This window comes from Crocodylus siamensis, chromosome 2 (assembly GCF_052110815.1).
Source record: "Crocodylus siamensis isolate JL-2025a chromosome 2, ASM5211081v1, whole genome shotgun sequence".
Classification (NCBI taxonomy): Eukaryota; Metazoa; Chordata; order Crocodylia; family Crocodylidae; genus Crocodylus; species Crocodylus siamensis.
Genome location: NC_143396.1, coordinates 15,316,069 through 15,335,903, shown reverse-complemented (window position 1 = coordinate 15,335,903; position 19,835 = coordinate 15,316,069). Strand labels below are relative to the sequence as shown.

At 46.2% G+C, this 19,835-nt stretch overlaps 1 protein-coding gene across 3 annotated transcripts in view; it reads left to right on the top strand.

The window, feature by feature from the left end:
* Positions 1 to 19,835, top strand: part of CTBP1 (C-terminal binding protein 1) — a 434,814-nt gene that overhangs the window by 42,282 nt on the left and 372,697 nt on the right. The window lies entirely within an intron of this gene.

Sequence of the window (19,835 nt, the reverse complement as noted above, 5' to 3'; positions counted from 1 at the left end):
CCGGGTACTTAAGAAGCTGGCTAGCATAATAGCTCAACCCCTGGCACAGATCTTCGAGAACTCCTGGCGCTCTGGTGAAGTGCCTGAAGACTGGAAAAAGTCCAATGTGGTGCCTGTCTTCAGGAAAGGGAGGAAAGTGGATCCGGCAAACTACAGGCCCATCAGCCTGGTCTCTATCCTGAGGAAGGTCTAAAAAAGATTATCAAAGAGGCCATTCTTAACGGACTGGCTGATGGCAACATACTGAGGGATAGCTAGCACGGGTTTGTTCCGGGTAGGTCTTGCTTGACCAATCTCATTTCCTTTTTATGACCAGGTAACCTATCACCTGGATAAGGGAGAGGAGATTGATGTCATATATCTTGACTTTAAAAAAGCTTTTGATCTGGTATCCCATGATCACTTCTTGGAAAAACTGGCCAACTACAGCCTCGGATCCACCATGATCCCTTGGCTGGGGAATTGGCTCCGTGGTTGGACCCAGAGGGAGGTGGTTGATGGAAGTCAATCGTCATGGTGCCCTGCGACTGAGGTCCCACAAGGCTCTGTCCTCGGACCTATATTATTCAACATCTTCATTAATGACTTGGACATTGGAGTCAGAAGCAGACTGGTCAAGTTTCATAGTTTTCATAGACATTAGGGCTGGAAGGGACCTCAGAAGATCGAGTCCAGCCCCCTGCTCTGGGGCAGGAAGTCAGGTGGGGTCATAGGATCCCAGCAAGATAAGCATCCAAATTTCTCTTGAAGGCGTTCAATGTGGGTGCTTGAACTACCTCTGATGGCAGGCTATTCCAGACCTTGGGGGCTTAAACAGTAAAGAAGTTCTTCCTTGTGTCTAGCCAGAAATGGCCTTGCTGGAGTTTATAACTGTTTGACCTTGTCATTCCTTGGGGCGCTCTGGTGAATAGTTGTTCCCTCAGATCCTGGTGAACTCCCCTGATATACTTATAGGTTGCCATCAGATCGCCCCTGAACCTGCGCTTTTCCAGGTTAAAGAGCCCCATAGCTCTCAGCCTGTCATCATAAGGTCTGTTTTCCTGACCTCTGATCATGTTCATGGCTCTTCTCTGGACTCTCACAAGCTTCTCCACATCCTTTTTGAATTGTGGAGCCCAAAACTGGATGCAGTACTCCAGCTGTGACCTCACCAAGGCTGAGTACAAGGGGAGAATGACATCCTGAGATTTGCTTGAGAAGCATCTATGGATGCAAACCAGCATTTTGGTCGCTTTAGTAGCCACAGCATCACATTGCAGGCTCATGTTCATCTTGTGGTCAGTGATGACCCCCAAGTCTCTTTCTTCCATAGTGCTAGCCAGCGTAGCACTGCTGAGCCTATAAGGATGGTGCAGGGTTTTTTTTCCCAAGATGGAGAACCTTGCACTTTTCAGTGTTGAACACCATCAGATTCTTGTCCACCCATTTGCTGAGCCTGTCCAGGTCAGCCTGGATCACCCTCCTGTCTTCAGCTGTGGATGATTTACCCCAAAGTTTGGTCATTGGTGAACTTGGCCAATCTGCTTCTGACTCCAGTGTCCACATCATGAATGAAGATGTTGAACAATATGGGTCCAAGGACAGAGCCTTGAGGGACCCCACTGGTCACAGGGCACCGTGACGATTGACGTCTGTCAATTACTACCCTCTGGGTCCGACCACTGAGCCAATTTCCCAGCCAGTGTGTCATGGTGGAACCAAGGCCCCAATTGGCCAGTTTCGCCAAGAAGTAATCATGGGATACCAGATCAAAGGCTTTTTTGAAGTCAAGATATATGACATCAATCTCTTCTCCCTTGTCCTGGTGATGGGTCACCTGGTTGTAAAAGGAAATGAGATTGGTCAAGCAAGACCTACTGAGAAAAAACCAGTGCTGACTATCCCTCAGGATTTTGGTGTTGGCCAGTCCATTAAGGATGGACTCTTTAATAAACTCTTCAAAGACCTTCCTCAGGATAGAGGTCAGGCTGATGGGCCTGTAGTTTTGCCAGATCCACTCTCCTCCCTTTCTTGAAGATCGGCACCACATTTGCTTTCTTCCAGTCCTCAGGCACTACACCAGAGTGCCAGGAGTTCTCAAAGATCTGTGCCAGAGGCTGGACTACGATGCTCGCCAGCTCCTTGAGTACCCTGGGGTGTAGATTATCCGGGCCAACTGACTTGAAGGTATCCAGCCTCTTAAGGTGTTCCTTCGCAAGGTCACCATTGATGGAAGGCAGGGGATCTCCCTCACCCGGACCTCCCTGTCCCATAGTGGGCATGGGCGTCCTATGGGACTGATGAAAGACCGACACAAAGTACCTATTTAATAGGTTGGCTTTTTCCTGGGTGTCAGTTGTCAGTTGTCCCATCTGGTTCAGCAGGGGTCCAATGTTGCCCTTGTTTTTCCTCCAGCTCCCCGCATATCTGAAAAAGGACTTTTTATTTTCCTTGATGCTTGAAGCTAGTTGGAGTTCAGTTGCAGCCTTGGCTTTCCTGGTTTGCTCCCTGTAGGACCGGACCAGTACAGAATATTTGTCCTTGGAGGTGAATCCCATCTTCCATCCTTTGTAGGCCTTTCTTTTTAGCCTCAGGAGGTCTGCTAGATCCCTGGAGAGCCAGGGGAGCTGCTGTGCCCTCTTGCTACCTTTCCTCCTAGATGGAATAGAAATAGCTTGTGCATTGAGGATCGCTTCCTCGAGGAGCTACCACTCTTCATGATCTCCTCTCCCCCTGGGGTCGTAGTCGTAGTCGTTTAGTGCCTCTTGAGCTTGTCAAAGTCAGCTTTCCTGAAGTCGAGGACTTCTGAATTGCTGACTGACTTGATAGTTTTACGGTGGATGGTGGAGGTGATCAGCTCGTGGTTGCTGTCACCCAGCTTCCCATCAATCACTACGTCACTGATTAGCTACATCACTACATCCCCACTTGCCAGTACCAAGTTCAGCAGCGCTTTACCTCTCATTGGCCCATAGACTTCTTGAGTCAGGTAGAGGTTATCCACACATGATAAGAAGCTTTGCGACCGCTCGGATTTTGCTGAGTGATCCTCCCACAAGATGTCTGGGTAGTTGAAGTCATCCATGACAACCATGGTCCTGGAGCATGTGGCCTCTGCCAGTTCCCGGGCAAACTCGTGGTCGAGCTCTTGACTTTGGGTGGGAGGTCTGTAGTAGACTTCCACCATTATGTCCCCTTTGCCAAGTTCTCCACAGATTTTAACCCAGAGGGTCTCCAGTCGTCCACCTTGGTCACCAATATCAGCTTGCAGGGATGTGTAGCTTTCCTTAACACAGAGAGCTACACCCCCGCCCCTTTTATCTACTCAATCTCTCCTGTACAGGGTATAGCCTTCCGTACCCCTGGTCCAGTCATGCGTGTAGCCCCACCAGTACTCTGTTATCCCTATGACATCATAATTCTTTGTGTTAAGCAGGAAGACAAGTTCCTCCTGCTTTTTTCCCCGAGCTCCTGGCATTTGTGTACAGGCAGGTAAGTGTCCCTTTGTACCAGGGCTGGGGCAGAGGTGGACTCCCTTAAGTGCCTGCTGGCTTTGCCAGGGTTGCTCAGCAGGCCAGCAGTGGCGGTAGTCCCCCCATCCCCCAGTTGGCTTAGTTTAAAGTTAACTAATGATACCAACCTTTGGGGTAGAGCATCCACATCCGAGGATAGTAGAGCGATCCAGGCTGACCTTTACAGGCTCAGGAAATGGGTGGACAAGAACGTGATGGCATTTAACACCGCAAAATGCAAGGTTCTCCACCTTGGGGAAAAAAAACCTGCAGCAGCCTTATAGGCTTGGCAGTGCTATGCTGGCTAGCACTATGGATGACAAGGACTTGGGGTTCATTGTTGACCAGAAGATGAACATGAGTCTTCAATGAGATGCTGCAGCTAGTAAAGTGAGAAAAATGCTGGCTTGCATCCATAGATGCAAATCCCAGGCCGTCATTCTCCTGTTGTACTTGGGCTTGTTGAGGCCACACCTGGAATGCTGGATGTGGAGAAGCTTGAGAGTGTCCAGAGAAAAGCCCCATGCATGATCAGAGGTCAGGAAAACAGACCTTTATGATGACAGGCTGAAAGCTATGTGGCTCTTTAACTTGGAAAAGAGCAGACTCGGGGGTGATCTGATAGCCATCTACAAGTTTATCAGGGGTGTCCACCAGGATTTGGGGGAACGTTTGTTCACCAGAGCACCCCAAGGGCTGACAAGGTCAAACGGTCGTAAACTCCTGTAGGACCATTTCAGGCTGGACATAAGGAAGAATTTCTTTACTGTCTGAGTCCCCAAGGTCTGGAACAGCCTGCCATTGGAGGTGGTTCAAGCACCTATGTTGAATGCCTTCAAGAGAAATTTGGATGCTTATCTTGCTGGGATCCTATGACCGTAGCTGACTTCCTGCCCCAGGGCAGGGGCTTGACTCAATCTTCCAAGGTCCCTTCCAGCCCTAATGTCTATGAAATCGATAAACAAGGATGTCAGAAGTACATTTTACTTCTATATATTTGAAATATGATTTAAAATAAAATATTGCTGAAATCCCTGTTTATATCCAGGTACATATTTTTATCATTCTTACATTTTATTTTATGTATAATTATGTTTTATTCATAATTTAAAATCACATATATCAGGTATCAAACATGCTTTACAGACTGACAGGTTCCATTGGTCAGATCCAGTCTGGTACATTGGACCGCTGGTGGTTGGGGGCATGGCCTGCACAGAATTTGAGGCCCTTTGGCCCTGATGGACATGATCATCACCAGTAGGAGGCCTGGCTTACCGCCTCCTGCTTCCACACAGTTCCTGTTCACTCAGTCCTCCTCCTCTGGGATTCTCATCACCTTCAGCCTTGACTCTGCTGCTGGACCTGGATGGATTTAACAGCAGGGCTTGGGTAGACTTGACACCCATGGTATATATTTTAAAATATTTAAAATAAAATATATTGCTGAAATCTTTTTGTTCAGTAACATTATTTACACATGAGTTGGGCAGCTGACAAGTTACATGATAAATCTTGGACTAAGTAAGACTTCACATTTTTTATTTCAGGCTTAGAGAGTGAAACCTTTCACTTTAGGAAAGAATGGCTTTTGTTTTAATTTGAAGCTCTGCTGCTATTTAAACAGTGCCTGGCTTTGCAGTGGTTTTCCAAAGGCTGCAAGGGCTGTTTCCATGTGGGCAACTGCAGGCTGTGTTTGACAGCCCTGGTTGATGCCCTGGGACCGTGACCAGTTGCATAGTTGGCAAAACCAGCTTGTTTGCCTAGTTGGAGAGGAGGGAGAGGTAGAAGGCAGTGAGCACAGTCTCTTCCCCCGTGGGTGGCTCTGGGCTGTTTGACATCCCCAGTTGCTTCCTGGGGTACTGGTAATGACAAGCACAGCCTCAGTTTGCCTACCATGAAGGCAAGGGCAAGAAACATGCTTTCGCCCCACTCACTAATCCTCTCTCCTGCAACTATCTCCATCTGATTCCCACCTGGCATCAGTTGGAGACAACTTGTCTGCCATGGGGAGCAAAGGAGCTTTCCTGTTGTCCCCTGGCTAGAGAGTTTGCCACCTCACCTCCATTTCTTGCCACATTTTCCAGGGTTGCAAATTTCTTAGAAATGTGAACTGCTGGAAGTAAATGGCTGTCTCTAGCTTTAGTGTGGTACTGCGCTAGATTAATTAGCTCTTTTCTGCTCAGTTCCATACAAAGGCTACATTACATTATTTCTGGTTGTATCTAGATTTCATATATGTTAGGGCTGGAAGGGGTCTCAAAGATCATCAAGTTCTGCCCCAGGGGCAGGAAGTCAGCTAGGGTCAAAGGATCTCCAGAAGATATGCATCCAAGTGTTTCTTGAATAAGTCCAGAGTAGGTACCCAAACCTGGTTCCTCCAGGTCTGCTTGGATCTTGGGAGATGAATTTGTTTTGGGAAGTGAATCCTGATTCTTGGGGGCTCAGACACTAAAGAAATGTTTTCTTATGTCTAGCCTAAAATGGTCTTGTAGGAGTTTATGACCATTGGTCCTTGTTTTTCCTTGGGGCACTCCGGTGAACAGACGTTCTCCTAGATACTGATGAACATCCCTTATGTACTTTTATAGGTAAGCCTGCGCTTTTCCAGACTGAAGCGTCCCATGGCTCTCGGCCTCTTTTCATAGGGCCTATTCTCTTGCCCTTTGATCATGTGCTTGGCTTTCCTCTGGACTCTCAAGCTTCTCAACATCCTTCTTGAATTGTGGAGCCCAGAATTGGATGCAGTACTCCAGCTGCGGCCTCACCAAGCCCGAGTACAGCAGGAGGATGACTTAGTGAGATTTACTTAAGAAGCATCTATAGATGCAAGCCAGGGTTTTGTTTGCTTTGCCAGCTGCAACATCTCATTGGTGGCTCTTGTTCATCTTGTGGTCAATCATGACCCCCAAGTCTCTTTCAGTAGTGGTGCTAGCAAGTGTAGCACTGCTGAGCCTATAAGTATGCTGCTGGTTTTTTTTTTTTCCCCCCCTGAGGTGGAGTACATTGCATTTATCAGTATTGAACCGAGGTCACAGTTGGCTAATTTTTCCATGAGGAGGTCATGGGACACCAGATCAAAAGCTTTTTTTTAAAAGTCCAGGTATATGACATCAATCTCTTCTCTCTTGTCTAGGTGATATGTCACTTGGTCATAGGAAGAGATGAGATTGGTCAGGCAAGACCTACCCATGACAAACCCGTGCTGGCTGTCCCTCAGGATGTTGCCCTCAGCCAGCTTATCCAGAAGGGTCTCCTTGATAATTTTCTCAAGAATCTTACCAGGAGTTGAGGTCAAGCTGATTGGCCTGTAATTCCCGGTATCTACTTTCCGCCCTTTCTTGAAGATGGGTGCCACATTGGCCTTCTTCCAGTCTTCAGGGATTTCACCTGAGCGCCACGAATTTTTCAAATATTTTTGCCAATGGTTGGGCTATGACACCTGCCAGATCCTTGATTACCATAGGGTGTAGTCTGTCAGGACCAGTTGACTTGAAGGTGTGCAGCCTCTCAAAATGATCCTTTACTAGATCAACACCAATGCTGGGTATAAATACACCCTCACCCTGGCCATCCCGTGTCTTGCTAGGCAGGGCAGTCCCATTGGACTGATGAAAGACTGAAGTGAAGTACCCATTAAACAGGTTGGCCTTTTCCTGGGTGTCGGTTATCAGCTGTCCCATTTGGTTCAGCAGGTGTCTACTCTTGCTTTTTTCCCCTGACTCCCTACATATCTGAAAGGACTTTTTGTTATCCTTGATATGTGAAGCCAGATGGAGCTCAGTTGCAGCCTTGGCTTTCCTGATCCTTTCCCTGCAGGTACGGACCAGTGCTGAGTACTCCTCCTTAGTGGTACTTCCATCCTTTCATCCTTTATAAGCCTCTCTTTTGAGGCCTAGACAACTTCCACTTCTAGATGGACAATTTCTGGTTAAGGTGGGTCTTGGTTGTCAACTATTATTCTAAAATGTTGCTTGCTGTGTCAATATTTCAGAAAGCCTCTGCAGATGGGGCAAATCTGCCCTTTTGTATTCAACCATTGATATCTTAATTCTGGAGATGCGGTTGATCATTCTGCAAGGTTAAAAGAAATCTTTGCCTTAATATTCACAAGAGAAGCTGAAGTTCATGTCTAAGAGACTGTGATAAATTATCCAAGGAAGTTCTTGATAATATAATACAGTGAAAACTGATACCAAAAAAAAAAATCAGTCATGGCACATAATTGAGCTTCAGGAGCTAAAATGGCATTACAGCCCTTCGTACAACACACTGGAAATGGATTTTTAAAAAATATAAAATAGGTGATTCAGGGTGCTGCAAGGGTTGCTATTGGGGGGTGCTCAACTTTTTGGCTTTTCAAGACCTGTTACATTCCTTTTGGTATAATTACACAGGTGTGCTGTAGCTATGGAAATGGATCATATAGTAGAAGGCAGTGTAGTGAGACACTTTATGGACTAACTCACAGGTGTCAAACATATATCCTGTTTGCCAAATCCAGCCCGCTGAGCCTCTCTCTCTGGTCTTCTGAGCTATAGACAGACATGGAAAGTTTGTTGGGTGTGGCCTGGTGCAGAACCCATGGCCCTTTGTCAACAGGGGCAGGTCTCATGCCCCAGACTGAATCTGGCTCACAAGGAGCCCCAAGATCTAGATCTAACCTGGAGCACAAGGTGAATCTGACACTCCTGGACTAAGTGAATCAGCGATGTACAAGCTTTCAGGAGCAAGGACTAACTTAATCAGAAATCTTATGTAGCAGATTTTTCTTTTGAGCTCCAGATGAGTCCTGGGCTTGAGATTCTGCAATTCCTATCGATAAAGCCCATCCACCAATCAAAAGCAAACCAGGGTAAGCAAGGCCATACTCTTTCCCCAAAAGGTGGGGGCAAGAAGTAGTCTAGACCTGGTTTGAAACTGCGCCCTGCCAGGTCTGGAGAACTTTGGGGGTGGAGCCCCTGAAGTGTATAAAAGGAGAACATACTTGGCACACTGGAGGGAGAGACGCAGCAAGGGACAGCAAGGAGAGAGGAGCTCTGGAGACAACTGTGCTCAGGACCCCGCCTGAACCTCAGTGGTGCATGGATTGGAGCATGGTGCTCAGGCTCTAGGAGCTGCTCAAGGTAAGCCAACTCTGGGAGCAGCTCGAAGCTGCTCAAGTTAGCTCTGGCTTTAGACTGAGTAACTGGAGCCCTGCAGTGTGGCTCCACATTAAACTAAAAGAGTGCCAGTGCCCAGAGCAGGGCCCCGGAAAGGGAAGAACCCCCAGTGTGAGGCTGGGGAACCAGAGCCAGTTAAGGCTCAGCTCACCGTGGGAGTGCCCTGGGTGCCCAGTGCAGGGCACCAGGCCATTGAGAGGAGCTGGAGGCATTGCTGGAAAGAGGCCTTTATGGGACTGGCCACCAGGGGATGAGCCTTGGCTGCTTCAGAGCAGGAGTGTGAGTTGCTGGGCAAGTGGGTCCAATAGGGGGTGGTAGGCTTGGAAGAGGAGGGTCCACAGCCTCCACCCGCCTCCATTGTGGGAGGGGGCATGTCCACATCCCAGGACCCTAAAGGGAAGGGGTCCTAGGGAACACCCTGTGGGGTGCTGAGTGTACCCCCATATTTTGTAATTTTTGTTGTTTTATACTGTAGAGGTTAATATAGTTATGGGTACTCCTTAAGGGAGTTTATATGGGTTTATCTGTCTTCAATGCCTATATGTGTTTATTATCTGTTATTGGAACTTTACCTGTATGGTTGCCTGTGTATGTCTATGGTATTGCTACCTCAACTTACCTGGGTTTATCTAAGTTGATGTTTGTATGTGTTTATTGTGTCGCTGTCTTGACTTACTGTTCCAAAGTGTTGGTGCTTATTCTGTGCAGGGGGGTTAATTATTACTTATGCTGTGAATCACCTGGTTCATGTTTTTGCAGTCCCTCGAAGTGGTGTGATATGCTGATTTTAGGTTATTGTGTAAGGTGTCACATACTGATTTTGCTGTAAATATTTAGTATTTCTTATTCATATTCATTATTTGTAGCAATAAACTTTATATATAGTTGAGCGCTTTGTCTCAGCCTGGCTCTGTAGAGAGGAGAGGAAACTGCTCCCAGGTGGCAGGCCCTTCTCTTAGCACTCTTGACTGACCACCCCACCCCTTCCAGTGGTGGGGACATACCCCTATATGTACCTAGGCTACACTTGTGCATCTCTGATTCACTTTGTCTAGAATGGGGCTATCCAATTTCTAAGCAGCCAGGGGCTATGAGCCCCATGGACTACACCAGCAAGGGCAAGCCATGGACCCTTCAGGCTGCACGCAGCATGGATGACCCCACTATTGCTGTACTGTACAGGGACAACCCTTGCCCCCTGCTATCCTCGTAACACACAGGCTTATGTTCATCTCCCTGAACCACACTATACTGCCTTCTGGTCTGGTGGAAGTTGGGAGGGTTGGAGGGGGAGGAAGGGAAGTTGCAGACAGAACGATGGAGGGAGGGGCTATTGGGCAGGAGCCCAGGGTCTAGACCTTAAGACATTCATGGACTGTATGTGGCCTCAGGACCACCAGTTGGACAGACCTAGTTTATAAGGTCTCTACTCTGCCCCTGCTTTCCTTCAGGCCAGCATAACTGACTACCACTGTCTGTATTATTCTATATTTGCATCTAGTCAAATACTTGAGTTTAAGACTTCCAAGGAACCTTTAGTTGTCAAATGAAATAAGTGATGCTTTTCTCTCTGAGTTGGTATGCTTGATGAGGTATGAAGTAGTGTGTTGCTAGAAGTGCTCTCTTTTGCATGATACTTGCACATAGGGCTCTAATTTATTTACAGTTATTAAGTCATTCAAGTTTGCCTGGCCCATTTTGTAATTATGTATAGGGGATGACATACTTAGTGCTTTGGTCAAATTCTAGTCTGTGATTTAGGTGGTTGCACTTTAAAGTGTTCAACTTGAAATTTCTTTTGGACCGTAACCCAGGATGGCGATTATGTTGGGAAGAACCTGAAAAGTGAAGACAAATGGCTTATGTCTGAGAGAGAGAGAGAAGTGGGAGTTAATGGATGGAAGAAATAAGAAGGGTCACATGGCCAAAATGATGGGTTAAGAAAACAATCTTGGTAGTGGCTTTCTGGATGTATAATTAGTTGGACCACGTTGGATTTGACAAGGTCAGAAAAAATATGTTGAAGTAACCAAGATGTAAGGACATAAGTGTCTGGACTAAAGTTTTAGCTGCATAGATAGATAGATAGTAGAGGCTGTATGCTGGAGATTTTATGCAGAATCTGCAGTACTCGGATAGATTCAGACAGAGGTCTGAATCTATGATGATATTAAAGTTATGAGTCTGAATAGTGGGCAGGACAATACCCAGCTGTGGTGTCTGTAGTGATCAGGAATCAATCTTGCCTCTCCCATTGCACAAAGAGGCTAGATTGTTAATTCTGCAGATTGCAACAATTAATGCTGAGCTATCCCCCAATAAAATCAATATATGCTATATTGACATAATTTGATAAATCGGTTAATTCTTGGACAGTGGCTTCCATGCAAGCAGAGCCTTGAGAGGAACAGACTGGGGATACCTTCCTTGGGACCATATTCTAACTTGCCCCAAATCAGGGGGCAACAGCGTGAGGTACAGAGAGGCTCTGGCTAGCCTGAAGTCCAGCAGTATGGACCACATGCCTGACCCTGCGAATACTGTCTCACCTGAGGAGAGAAGCCTGTGCTGGATCCCTAAGCCACCCTAAAAGAGGACCTGATCTGTAGACCTCTGTTTATTGTACTAGCAGAGTATGGATGTCACTAATGGCAGACTGGCAAGAGAAAAATGTGGCTGCACAAGGAGCTTCTAAAATACCTCAAATTGCAAATTGTGTACAGGCAATGGAAGCATGGGCAGGTCACCAAGGAGGTGTACCATGAACAGCAAAACCTTGCAGGGGCAAAATCAGGAGGGCAAAGATAAAGAGTGAGCTGCACCTGGCAAAGGAGGTTAAACCCAACAAGAAGAGGTTCTATAAGTCTGTTGGCCAGAAAAGAAAGACCAAGGAAGCTGTGGGTCTACTGTTAACAAGCCAGGGGGAACCCCTTAACTGAAGATGCAAACAAGTCAGATCTGTTCAACAGCTACTGTGCTTCTGTCTTCAGAAAAAATAATAAGCTGCAGCCAGACACTTGATAAGGATTATCTGGATAAGGAAGGATGCAAGCTGAGGGAGGAGATAACAGAAGAGATGGTCAGAGAGCTTTTGTTGGGTCTGAATAATTTAAGTCAGCAGGGCTGAATGAGCTTCATCCAGGGTGCTGAAGGAACTGCTAGAGGAGATCTCGGAGCCTTTGGCAATGATATTCATGAAGTCATGGGAGGTGGGCTAGGTACAAGAGGACTGGAAAAGTGCCAATATAGTGTGCCTCTGTAGAAAAGGCAAGGAGGATGACCTGGGAAACTGCAGACCAGTTAGCCTCGCCAGAATATCTGGGAAGTTTAGTGGAGTATATCCTAAGAAAGCCCATTGTAAACCATTGGAAGGAGGAAGGGCTAATTCACAAACAGCTAGCACAGATTTGTGAAAAACAAATAGGGTCAAAACAAACCTGATCTCCTTTGACAAAGTACTTGAGTGGATGAAGGGAATGCTGTGGATGTAGCGTATCTGGACTTCAGCAAGACTTTTGATAAGGTCCCGCATGATCTTCTCTTAAACAAATTGGAGAAATGTGGGCTAGATAAAACTACTACAAGGTGGATAGTCCCAAAGGGGACTATCCCAGGACTGGTGCTGTTCAAAGTGTTTTATTAACAATTTGGATACTGACATAGAAAGTTTCTTGAGCAAGTTTGCAGGTGACACAGAACTGGGAAGGACTGAATATACTGGAGGATGCAACTCCAATTCAGAAAAATATCAACAGGTTGGAAAGCCGGGCTAACATGATTAAGTTCATTGCCTTCATTAAGTTCATTTTGTGCAGTTCTGGGCTCCACATTTTAAAAAGGACATGGAGAAGTTAAAGAAGGTCCCGAGGTGGGCAACAAAGATGATCAAGGGCTTGGAATGCAAGGCACATGAGGAGAAGCTTGAAGGAGCTAGATGTTCAGCTTGTGGAAAAGGCACTTAAGGGACCTGATAGCAGTCTTCAGGTACTTGAAGGGCTGTCATAAAGAAGAGGGAAAGCACCTTTTCTTTCTTGCTGCTGCTGCAGAGATTGACATAAACCAATGGCTAGAAGACTGGATAGCCAAAAAACCTTTTGCAGTGGAATAGACTGTCTAGGGAAGTTTGTGGACTCTCCACTACTGGAGGTTCAAGAAGATGTTGGACAGCCACTGGTCAGGGATGATTTAGGAGTAACTGTTATGGGTATTTTCCCATGCTTCTGGGCTTAGATGGTTGTTTCTGCCTCCCTGCCCACCCCCCCTTGTGCTATATGTATCAGGGTGCTTTTAAGCCTCCCTTAGAAGCACTGGGCACTGGACATGGCTAGGCTGGGGACTTCAACTTGGGTGTGCCCAATGCTCCTGCTGGGACTAAAGCCAGAGGCTCCTGGCTAGAGGGTCTTGCCCCTCCACTCGGGATCAGACCAATTGCCAGGAAGGGGTCAGGAAGGAATGGTCATCATAATGGTCCTAACCACCATATTTATGGTCAGGAATCCCATGGTCAGATTGGTATGGATGGTGGGGGACTTTGCCTTCTTCTCTAGCAGAGGGCATGGTCCTCTACCTGGGATCTCTTGAGCATATACTAACAACATTTAGAAGAAGCAGGACATTGGCTGCCATGTTTCACTTGCCTTTCTGTAGCAGGCAAGGGTGTACGGTCTATGTTGTGTCAGGCTTGATGGTAGTCTTGTGTAGAGTTTGTATTGATACAGGACCACAGAAGTAACAGCTGATGCACCCTCCTTGGAAGCAATTCCTGCTTTCCTTTTGAAGTATTTAAAAGCTACCTCTGTCCATAGCCAGAGGTTGCAATTTAAAGTATTTTTTATTAGCATTGGAATGCAAGAGGCAAGGATTTCTCAGGGTTATTATCTTTTATTGGACCAGCTATGTAGTTCAGATAAAGTTAGATAAGCTTTCCAATCTAAGATATTCTTTGTAATGTCTTTTGATTACTGAAACCAAGGTGCAGCAAGCGAAGCATGTGATAGTGGATTGGCTGAGAGAAATTCTCAGGGGTAGCAGACACACAATTAGCAGAAGAAAAGAAGCTAATTATTGGGAGATCAAGGCCTATCAAAAGAGGATGGGGACCTCCTTCCTTGAGTGAAAAGAATTCAGGTGTTGGATAAATTATATTGTTTAATCAATTTTATAAGACAAATTTTTCACCTTAATCAACTTTGGTGGGGTGGGGGAGGGAACAACAGGGACAGGACTCCTCATCTTACATTTGCATACAAGGAAACTTCACCAAATACATGGTCTATCACTAAACTATTGCCAAAAGCAGGATGTGCTAAATAATGGAAACCAACTCTGAAGTTGATTAAATGCAGTGAACAATAAACATGACTATAAAACACATGACCCATAAGGGGCAAACATACTGATGGGAACCTACCACAAAGATTAGTGTAGCCCATCTGAATAAGATGCATGTTAGGGCCCATTGTGTCCACTCCCCCTCAGCATGGACTCCCCCCCCCCCAAAAGAAAATCATAATGAACCACTGCACATAATTTTGAGTTATTCTTCACTCCTGCAGCTGAGCAATGTCTTCCTTTCCAATTTCCAATGATTCTTATTTTTTAACCAGCCTTAAATATCTGGCAGATATCACCAAATGGGACCCCACTGTCACCTGCTTTCTCAGCCTGTTACATTTAATTAGTGTGGCCCTGCTGTTTTTTCCAGACATGTCCTCTTTTTTGGCCCCCTGTTCTCGTGTCTGCGTTGATTTTTAAAATGACAGCATTTGTCCAAGTTTTAGGTCTTCCTCTGCTTTCCTGGGCTGGCTGCTTGGGAGCAGCGAGCAAGGTGATTTGCTGTCAGGGGTCATGTGTTCCCTGCCTGGGCCCTGGCAAGCTACTCCCAGCAAAAGATACTGTGTGTGCGTGTGCACACGCGCAACGTGAGAGCTGCTTGGGCAGCAGGGCTGGGAGGCAGGAGGCTGTGGGTTGGGAGTGAGGGGCACCGGCAGGGCTGGGTGGCAGGGGACTGTGGGTTGGGATGGGGGGCACTGGCAAGGCTGGGTGCTGAAGGGGCTGCCAGTTGGAAATGAGAGGCACTGGCAGAGCTGGGGGGTCAAAGGACTGTGGGTTGGGAGTGAGGGGGTGCTAGCAGGGCTGAGGGGGCAGGGGCTTAGGAATGAGGGGTAGAGTCAGGGCATAGGCATATCACTGCCCCTCCCACAATCATATGTCTCTCCCCTTCTTCCCATCCTTGTCCCCCTCACAGGTGTTCTTTTTTTTTGATATTGGAAATATGGTAACCTTAGATTAGAGCTGGACCTGTGCCTCATCTGCATATAAATTTTTGGAGGATCTCCGGACTGGTGACAAGAACACCAAGTTCCAGTCATGAATGGGGGTGTTAATTAGCACTTGGATCCTCTGTTGGGGGTATCTGCAGTACACACACATACTGAGCAGTACAGAGCTGTTGGGTCATGATGGCTTGAATCACTGTTGTCTCTCCTGGGGTCCAGCCCAATTAACTATATTATAAATCATGAGCCTTTTGGCTTTAGACTAGTGTCATGTATAGTTTGTACTATATACAGGTGAGGGGTGTGCTGATAAAGTTTTTTCTTGGGTAATACCAATGGCCAAATAGTAAGCAACCGTATTGGTCAATCCCGATCCCATAGCTGATTTATAGGAATACAGCCGGACAGCTTGGAGAGCAGCATCCTGCTGGTAAGTCTGTTGGAGGGGTGGGGGGCAGATTGAGGCCCGACAGAGGGGCAGGTGCTGCCTAGCCAGAGCAATGAATGCTCTCACATGTGCATTGATATTGAACATAAGAAGTACCATACTGGGTCAAACCAGTGATCCATGTAGCCCAAGATCCTATATACAACTGTACCGGGAGTGGATGCTTTAGAGCAGATTCTTCAACCCTTTTTAGACTTGAGGTATCCCTCTTTAGACTCAAAGCACCCCTCAAAGCCAGCTCTTTGTTTTCACTTCTTTTTTGATTACAGAAAAATAATAGAGCAATTTGCAACAATAATTGCAAAGAGCTCAGAAAGACCACAAGAAATCAGACTAATTTTAAAACCATGAGTTTCTACTTGAAATCTGTAATTGTTCTGTGAATCATATTTGCAGATCATACCGTGCTAATATCGCATAGCACTCCAGCAGGGCATAGTCCATGGCAACCCATACCACCTTTGAATGCATTTCAAGGCACCCAAGGTGCCACAGCATCCTGCTTGAGAATTGCTGGTTGAAAATCATGTAGAGCAGGCCTTGAACAACAGTTCCCTGTTCATTCAGTCCATGCCTTTCGTGATTTTATAGACCTCCATCATATCCCCCATGAAGCCAAAATGAGAAGATCTTAGCATTTATGAATACAGTCTGGCTGTGTTAGGTAGTTACTTTGAAAAATTGGAGAGATGTGTGTGTGAATGGTTAAGTACCAGAATTAGTAGTTTAATGAGAAACTGTCTTCATTAATAGCAAATGTTAAAGGCGAATTGCATAGAATATATCTAATTTGTAAAAGTAGTTATAATCACACCAGTTTATAGAAGTACTGTATTTACCCAAATCCAAGACTACTTTGAATTTAAGACCCCTAATAATTAGATTCTGTACACTGGAAAATTACACATTTGTTCTAATTTTCCATGTATAGAACTACATAGTGGAAGTTCATTGTAAATTTGTGTCCTCCCCTCTTTGTCCCCGCCGCCCTTGCTGTGGTGAGGAAAGTTGCAGCAGGGAATGAGGCACCAGACTCCTGGCCCTTGATCTCAAGCCCTTTTTTCCTACCTTGCTTGCCCCCCCCCTCCCTTTAGCATCATTTCCTCTCCTCCCCTGCCCCAGTAACCACCCCCTTCCCTGGGGCTGAGTGGTATCGGGCGTGGCCCCCTGCTGAGCTGCACTGGACCCACCCCAGGGGCAGCTGCCGCATGGGTGCCAGGCAGGGGGGCAATCCCCACTGCCCCCCAGCACCCTGGGCTGTGCAGAGGGGCTCTGCCACGAGCCTTCAGAAGCACTGATCGCCAGTGCCAGAGCTGGTGAGTGTGGGGCTTTTTTTGTTTTTGTTTTTTTTAAGTGCTGGACAGCTGGGCCAGGCAGGGGATGGGGCTGGGCAGGGCAGCCATGGGGGCTTCTCCCATGGCTTTTCCATCTGCACCTGCCTCTGTTCTGGCAGGGGGAGCCACAGAGGCTATGCCCTGCTGCCGCATGCCCAGCCAGTGCAGGGAGGACGGCATGATGCAGGCGCGGCTTGCTCTGGGCAGCTGGAGGGCATAGTCTATGCTCCCAGTGCTACTGCGCCCACATCGGTGCTGGGAGTGGGGGCTCTGCCCTGCAAGCCAGCTCAGAATGTGGGTGTTGCAGTGCTGGGAGCGGGGGCTATGCCCTGCTGCCACTTGCCCCCTTCTGCCTGGAGCGAGCTGAATCCCCTCTGAATTGAATCGGCTACCAAAGCTTTGCACAGCTCTAATAGGCACCCATGCCACTAAAGGACTCTGCTAATATTAGACCCTCTAGGGGGCTGGAGCCAGCCAGCTGCTCCCTGGCTCACTTTCTTCTTCAGTAGTGGCATAGGGGTCTCATTACACCCCCCTGGGCTGCCTGTCCCCCACCATGTACCCCCCTGCTTTCCCACTCCTTGCTTCCCCCACCCTCTGTATCTACCTACGGCCTGCCAGGGCATAGGGGGAAGGCTGCAGGTGACAGCAGGGGGTACCAGCCTGGGGTGGCCCCTGCTCCCACTTGCAATCTGCTAGCCCACACTGCCCATCACTCCACATACACACACCCTGCTCCCACCTGCTGCCTGTCTTGTCCCCTTCCCTTTCCTTCCCTATCCTCTCCCATTTGCCTTCTCCTGCAGCTCTGCTCTGGATCAGGGCACTCAGCAGCAGGGGCACTGCCTTAGCTTAGCTTGGCCAGGAAGAAGCAATAGCAGTTTCTGGCTGGGCTGAGTCAGGGCTGGAGGAACCAGAGCTGGAGCAGAAGATGAAGAGGGAGGGGGCAGCTAGCTAGAGGAGGCAGGCAGTAGGGAGAGCATGGGGTAGAGGGGGAGGTACATGTACCAGGAGCAAAGGGGTGGGGTTCAGGCTGCAGGTTCCACCCCCAGCCCTGCTGTCAGTCCTGCATCCCCTTGGCCCTGCGACCCCTTCCCTGCCAAATGAGTCATTCCAGCCTGGGGGAGGCAACAGCTCAGCTCTGGCTTCAACCCTCCATCTGGGGCCAGAGTTGAGCTTCTGCTTGTTCCTGGCTGGTACTCAAATCCAAGACTAGGCTTCCCCCCACCACCCCTATGGCGATTGAAGGGAAAGAACTGTCTTGGATTCAAGTAAATGCCATAAGTGGAAATCTAGCGTTGCAGCTGTTCCCATGAAAAACTGCTGTATTTTCTGAACTTTACTTTCCCAAATGGTATAAATCCTTGCCGTATGTATGTCTGCATTTGCCAACCATTAATATTCAGTTACCTCAGTGCACTTTCTGTTTTAAGAATAATGGAAAACTTTGGTGCTGTCAGGTACTATTGATATAATTGTGGGGAGACATGTTTTTTTTTTTTGGGGGGGGGGGTTGAGCCAATCATTGTATGATTTGTTCTCTTTTAGACTACTTTATTGCTGGAGGCTCTAAGAAATCCTAGGGACAAGTGTTACTGTGCTATCTAATCCAAAATCCATTGAAATTATTACTTTCATTCTGGGAGAGGCAACAATTTTTTGGACCAGCTGCATAGTTGGGATAAAGTTAGATAAGCTTTTGAATGCAAAGCATTCTTCAGGCCTTTCATTCTAGGGGCTATTGTTTACTTAACAAGACTGCTCTTAAGTGATTTCCTGTTGAACAGTCTTTCCACTAAGTTAATCTAGTGCAAATACCATCAGTGGCAAAAACAATGAAATCACAAACTAGGCCACTACATCTATCTTTTTTTATAGCGCCCTTAAATGTAGTGTCTAAACTCTGACTAGGTTTGACATAATTATGGTTCAGAAACAAAGTAGAGAAATAAAATGTACACACAAAGTGAAGAGGGCAAACTCTGTGGACTTGCCAAAATGATTAACATTTATTTAAGTTTTAATAACTTCTTATTTGAATGCCCATTAACGTCTGATGGACAGCTTAATAAATGCATTCTAATAGTTATGATTATATGCATCTCTTTTCCCAGTTGTTTTCTTAGCAGTAATAGGTATGGGGAAGCAGAATCTTGTTTTTCGTATTCACCTTTTGTCTGTTGTCTTATGACCTACTTCAAGTTATGGTCCTTCCTAATGACATAATCTAATGCCCCTAACAATAAACAATGAGGACATAAAAAAATGGAAAATGATATAACAACACAATAGCTTTTTAATGTTTTTCAAATAATGCGGTTTTGCCAGTTTGCATGTAATAAACTCAGTGATGATAAAGCAGGATAAAATCTAACTTGTTTTTATTCTATTTACTGCCTGTTAGAGATTAAATTTGTGAAGTTGGGGAATACTGCCAGCTATTGAATGTGAAGGAAGTGGATGCTAAGGGAAGTTCTTTTTCTCCCAATGAAAGCTTAGTGGTTGCATGTATGTGTGTTTATTTATATATATATTAGGAGACTTGGCAAATACAAAATATGAATTTTATTCTTAGCTATTGTTAATATTTTCCTGGTGATCTGAAGATGAGCTGTATATGTCCATTACTGTGGGTTATGAAGCTTTCCCCCGCCTCCCCCACCCTCCCTGTCCAGAATATTTTGACAAATGTAATTTACTTACTTAATACATATTAAAGGGAGAAATGTATGAGAGAGTATATTTGTTATGTAGAATATCTAATAACTAATTCTGTTTTGGTATGGGATTTCCAAAAGCCTTCAGTGGGAGTTAGGTGCCAGTCCTATTGCCTTTTAGTGAAAGTCATGCAAATTATATTTTCAAATGTGGCTAACAAAGTCAGATGTTCAGGAATAAAATGTTTAGTGTGGCTTTACTATATAAATAGTTATATCCTAAGGCATATTTTTAGTATGGACGTCAACATTTCTGGAGGGGTTTTTGTAGAAAAAATCTGAACACGTTTTCTAGAAACATCTGTTATACATTGCTACACACGCTGATTGCTGATTTTTTTTTTTTAAATTAAAAACATTTTCTTTAGTTGTAGATATAAACAAATGACTTATTAACTAGTAACA